The sequence below is a fragment of the Sciurus carolinensis genome, chromosome 12 (genome assembly GCF_902686445.1).
Source record: "Sciurus carolinensis chromosome 12, mSciCar1.2, whole genome shotgun sequence".
In the NCBI taxonomy this organism is placed as follows: domain Eukaryota; kingdom Metazoa; phylum Chordata; class Mammalia; order Rodentia; family Sciuridae; genus Sciurus; species Sciurus carolinensis.
In genome coordinates this window covers 69050393-69056622 of record NC_062224.1, presented here as the reverse complement: position 1 = coordinate 69056622, position 6230 = coordinate 69050393, and the positions used below count along the sequence as shown (strand labels likewise).

Here is a 6230-nt window from a genome sequence, read left to right as displayed (position 1 = left end):
AGACTAAAGGCCTCCTTGATGTATTGATCAGACATTGAGGCATTATCACAGTTAACACCAAAGGAATCTTCTAATGTCACACCGTGCATCTAGCTCAGCAGTTCTCTACTATCTTGCCCCCCACCTCAGGGACATGTGACAATGTCTGGAGGACATGTTTTGGGATGTCACAACAAGGGGTTGATTCTATCTAGCAGGTAGAAGTCGGATGCTGCTAAAATCCTGCAGTGCCCATCTACACCCTGCCATCCCAACAAAGAATTAAGTAGTCCATGTGTCAACAGTGGGCCACAATTAAGAAACCCTGGTTTATGAGAGGCATTTCATGTGGCTTTGGGACTTACCTGATGTCCTACATCTAATAAATGATACCAACTGGATTGGGCCCTCATTCATGCTGAGTCAGGACATCTAGACCCCTTTCAGTCTGAACTTCTTTGACAGGTGAGATAGAGGAAAACTTGCTCAGAAGAATATTGTTAAATACATAAAATAAAATAAAACCAATGAATTCTACTGAAGCACAGTTATCACAACACTTTAAAAAACTGATAGTGTAATAGTGCTATTTTTTTATGAGAAACATTAAATAGCAAGGTCTCCTGTAGGTCTAACAACTACCATAAATGCAAGATGGTGATTGGTTGCAGAAATAATGTTTGGGGATGTCTGTAAACACTGCCATGTGAAATAAAAATATAGGTAGTTTCTTGGATGACAGAGTCACAGGGACAGCTATATTGTGGTTTACTGCCTACATAGTAAGTGAAAGAGATGCTAAATGCCTTTAGAGTTTAGTGAAAATGAGATGCAAGTGTTTCTCATTCAAATCCATGGACCCATGAGTTCTATCCTCTACATTTAAAATGTTAACTCTAAATCCTGAATTTCTAGGGTGAGAGCTGACATCCCTGAAGGCTTGGTTTCTCTTTCTCACTGGATGTAAATTCTGGATTCAGGGTAGATGCCATAGAATCGTATGAGGTGTCCTTACCCCTCGAGTAGACTTTGTCATTCAGTTTGCAGTGAAATGAAGAAGCCCAGGCTCTGGAATGAGAAAACCTGAATTCACCTCCCAGTTCCAACATCCTCTAGTTGTCTCAGTTGGTATTCATTACTTTAACCTCTCTGAACCTCAGTTTCTTCATACAGAAGATGGGAAGAATGCCAACTGCTTTACAGGTTTGTGTGAGGATGAAGTAGAATGCCGGATGCAAATGTTCATCTCAGAAGCAAGTGTTTGAAAGTGGTATTTGTCATAATTCTTAAGGGAAGTCAAGAGTTGAATAATATTTTCCACCTGGTTCTGAGGCATTGACATCAGAACAACATATGGTGTCTGATCTGTGTCTGTCACATCATCTATATCTTCCATCTGCCTAAGTGGCTTTCTACAAATTATACACCAATTTCATCCTGCCCCTCTCCAGTTATTCACATAGAAATACTTTTGAGGTCATTTTTGCCTGCAAAGCACAATTTAGCATGTAACTATTTATCTTGACCCAGGTCTCATGGTTACCCTGTCCTTCACCCTGGGACTGGACTAAGAGAAGTGGGCAATGGCAGGGACCCAGGTGGGTCAGAATGTAGTCAAGTTGTAGCAGCCACTGGGGGCCAGCTGATGAGCCACAGTGCCATAACCCACATAGCATCAACAAAGGATCTTGAGTAGGGGTGACAGGAGATAAAGAAAAACTCAGAGACAAAGAAAACAGACATTTTCAGGTAAAGCTGGGACCAGGTGGGATACTGCACTCTGATGGAGGAACAATGATCCAGAACTAGCTCCACAAGTTTATTATATTGGGTCTCATAACCAGGAAGTTGAACTACAGGGACATTGTAAACTGTTCAAGGCTTGTGGATTATTAATAGGCACTAAAATGTTAGAGTTAGAAACATTTTTGCAGTTCTTCTACTGTTACAGTGCCAGGAACATCCTGCTTTTATCCTGCTACACCCGGGAAGCCCATTGTCCTGGAATGTCTGATAACTGTTAGTGTCAGAGCTGAGAGGCAAGTCTCTCTTCACCTTTAGGCAAGAAATGTTTCCCAGGTGTGGCTTTTGTCAATGCCACAGGAGGGAGAACTGGCCCCAACCAAGAGCTTGACCACCCAAACAGAGGACAGCTCAGACATCACCAACACCAAAGAAGCTGAAAGAAATGTTTTCAAACTACCAATTATAAAAAATAAATAAATAAATAATAAAAGAATAAAAAGATTGAGGTCACCAAGCTTACAGGAAAGACAGACTTATCTTTTTATTCTCTCTGTAGTAAATAATCATACAAAATTATCATGCTATGAAGAGATCAATGAATATGCAACCCAAACATGTAGGATAAAAGTACTACAGATGAGCAGCAGAAGATGATCCATATTCATTTATGAAAAATTTTGTTAGTTTTTCTGGTGTGTGTGTGTGTGTGTGTGTGTGTGTGTGAATCTAAGTTGTGAGATTCTTTAAAACTGTGTTATTTGTTGTGATTTCTTCTATATAAATATTTGTATTTTTAGTTTTGCATACTTTTTCTTAAAAAGAACACACCAAGACTCTGAATTCACCCTTTATGAGCCTCACTTAGGGGCAGTGGGGGATCTCCTTGGATCCCTTCCAGTTCTGTCATTTATCAGTTTCCATAAAGTCAAGGTGTGAGAAATGCAGTCTTCTGATAATAAGGACTAACATTTGCAGAGCCTAGCAAGTTGATACAGCATCTCCATGTCCATTATCCCTTTCAACTCTCTCATCCACCCAAGTGTACATAAGGTTAATATTCCATGGGCCTAAATAATAAATACTAAAATAACAATAAGAAAAATAATAAATCAAAGTTCCTTTAGACTACAGCATCTGCTCTGTGGCCTGAACTGTCCCTTGACCATTGCCACTGCAGTCTCCACCTTCCACCTTCAGCCTGGAGCCCTTCTGTACCTCTCTAATGGCCCCCAAGTCACCGCTGTCACTGCCATTTCTCCAAGTTTTTTTTTTTTTTTTTTTTTTTTTTGTGAATTAGAAAATAAGTTTATTTTGCTTTGAGGGGTGGGCAGGTATCCAGTCTCAGAACTTCTGGAACTGCTTCTTGCTGCCAGCAGCCTTGGTGACCTTGAGTGCATTGAAGCTCACTCTCTTGCTCAAGGGCCTGCATTCACCCACTGTGATGATGTTTCTGACCTGGACATTCCTGAAGCAGGGGGACAGGTGCACAGACAGTTCTTGTGACACTTCTCAAAGTGATTGTCTTGCGGATGTAGTGGAGATTGTCCTGACAGATCATAATGGTCCTCTGCACCTTCACCTTCATCACCACATGAGACAGGATCCACCCTCGGATGGAAACAGTGACAGTGAAGGGCATTTCTTGTCAATGTAGGTGCCCTCAGTGGCCTGTTTTGGTGTCTTGAAGCCCAGGTCAATATTTTTGTAGTGTTGAGGGAGTTTCTCCTTCCCAGTTTCTCCTAGCAGGACCCTCTTGTTTTGAAAGATGGTTGGCTGCTTTTAGTGGGCATGCCACGTCTGAATGTCCACCATCTTCCTGGTTACCTGAAAAAAAGAACTTCTCCAAGTTTTTTATTTACCAGACAAAGGGTGTCACTCAGGGAGGCCAGGAGACCTGGTTTCTAGGCTAGAGTTTCTCACAAAATGTGTAACAGACCTGAGCAGGTCTCTCTCTCACTGGGTTGCAGTCGCCTCCCCTTCCCCTGCCCATGTTAGATGAGGCTGGATACCTTTAGCTGAAACCACCCCTGGATTCAGGATTCCTAACTTCTAACTTTGAACAGTATTTCAGAACTGAGCTCACTCCTCTGTCCTCAGAAGGCTCTGAGTATCTGCTCACCAGGTACAGCATCCCTTTCTCCTGCTAGGCCTGCTGTGTGCACAGAGTATTAACACACACCCAGACAACTGGCATCAAAGCCAGGCTGAATGTTGCTGTTTGTGGCTCCTAAAGGGGCAGAAACTGGGGCACAGCTAGCATGGAGTGTGGAGAGGGAGGCTCCCTGCTGCCGCTCACCAGAGAAGGCAGGAGCCCCAAACTGACTCCAGGTAAGAGAGTTCCCATGGGCAGCAAAAACAGACTTACCATGTTCTCTCTCTCCTGGGGGGGAAAGAGCCATGGAATGGTTTCAAAGGCAGAGAGGCAGGGTGATCTGCAGTCACAGAATCAGTCCTGGGGAACCCAGAGCCGCTGGACTGGTTTGAGCCCCTGAGCCAGAAGCTTGGACTTCTGACTACTAGTGGATTCTGCCTTCTGACTTCTACTGATAGTGGATTCTGACTTCTGCCAAGCTGTCACTCAAAATGTACAGAGTACCCACACAATACTGGGAGCTGTACCACCAAGTGACTCCGTTCTCTGTACACACACCTGCTGGCCAGGGTCTGACCCAGTCCCATCCTGATCCCTTCCCTCCCAGATCCCCTGCATTGCTCTGCTCCTCTCATTCCATTAGCTTCAACTCCTGAAGGTTCCCTACTGCACTGTCCTCCCTATTACTGCCTCAGCACATGGATGCAGAGAAACCCCTATCTCCCTTAGGAAAGAGGGGTTCAGTCTGCAGCACCTGAAGCTTCTCATATAGGCAAAGGAAGAAGCAGAGGCCATGTACACCCAAGAAAAAGGAGGAAACCTGTTCTGAAGTGTAGCATCAGAAAAATCCACAAAAAACAGTGACTCCGAAATGGTCCAATGTTACCTGAATGGTCCAGTTTGGGGAATGGAGGGAGAATGGGGATGGGAGAAGGAAGGAGAGCTGGAGGGGGTGCCTGAAGAAGGAGAAAGGGAGGGAGTTGGGTATGTGGGGAAGAGGGAGGACCTGGCAGGAGATGAGTGCCCTCACCCCTCAGGCTGACCTAGTCCAATGGACAGAAGCACCTGGGCTCCTGCCTCTGCCTCTTCGCTGGCACACCTGCTCTGCATTCCAGTCAGTCCCCATTCCCATCTGATCCCTGAGGCAGCTCATTCAGCATGATTCCTGCGCCAGCTGGGCAGGCAGGTTGGGTCTCTGCCAAGTCCCTGGCTCTCTCCTTGCCTCATCCACAAGTCAGGGCTGCTTCTGAATGCTGATGGGATGCCGGAGGGAGAGGCAAAGCCCCCTCCTGCCATGCTTCTCAGAGATCAGAGTCCAGCCTGTCTGTCTACTGATTTCCCTCTCACTGAGCCTACAGACCAGGGCAGTTCAGGGCTTCTGGAAGGAGCTGGGGGGCAGCAAGAAAAATATAAGGTGTGGAAATCAGGCAGATGACTGCCACTCTGGCTCAGTTCTCTGGGCTTCAGTTTCCCCATCTGCAGGCCAAGGGTGAGCTGATGGCTCATAGCGCCCCCTCTGACTCTGACATTCTGTTTCTTGTTCATTCAGTATCTACAGAGGTCCTGTCCTGCCCCAGGGTAACAAGGAGCATAACACAGCACAAGGGAGGCAGAGCATGATTTCTGAGCCTCTGGAACACTCTGTACCTGGGAGTAGGCTGTCAGGTCTGGGAGATGAGGATGATGATGAAGAAATGGGAGAAATGATCCTGTTTGAAGTGTCACATATCAGCTGATCAACACCTCCACCCATCCTGGTTGAACCTGGGAGGCCAGGCGCAATGCTCGCACGCACACTGTGTCCTTCTGTGGTCTAAGGTAGAGCCCAGGGGTGGGCAGAGGGAGGGGCTGCATCCCACATGGATGTCAGTCAGCAAGAAGGGCTGGAGGTGGTCTCAACCAGCTTCTTCTTTTTAAAGCAGACATTTGCAGGGTTTTAAAGGTCTGAACAGAGTACCACATCTGCAGAGGGCCAAGGGAGAGAAAGTGAGAGGAAGAAGTTACCCCAGGCTGACTCTCCATGCACTGCAGCCTCTTCAACAGTCCCAAGTGCAAGGATCCACTGATGTCACTGGAGGTCCAGAGACTAGATCAGGGCTGTGCTGTTGCTCTTGAATTCACATTTGTCTGACTTCAGACCCTTGTTTGTCAGCATTAAATGGCCTAACAGTTATTTTTTAAAGCCCCTGTAAATTGGTAAGTCTTGGGCTATACTTCTTTCCTCAAAAGGCTGTGGCTCAGGCTGGGTCCCCCAGAACTCCAGGAAAAAGAAACACAAGACATGCCTGGCTCAGGAGCATGGGCAATGATGTCAAGGACTGAATTATCTCTGACTAGCCCTCCCAGGTCATCTATGTACTTGACAATATTTAGAGTGCTCCCCTTTGCACCAGGCATTGTGTGAGACCTAGGG

At 46.0% G+C, this 6230-nt stretch overlaps 1 pseudogene; it reads right to left on the bottom strand.

Annotated features, from left to right (window-relative positions):
* Nucleotides 1-2987: 2987 nt before the first annotated feature.
* On the bottom strand, nt 2988-3537 carry LOC124961710 (40S ribosomal protein S11-like; annotated as a pseudogene).
* Between the last annotated feature and the right edge of the window lie 2693 nt (nt 3538-6230).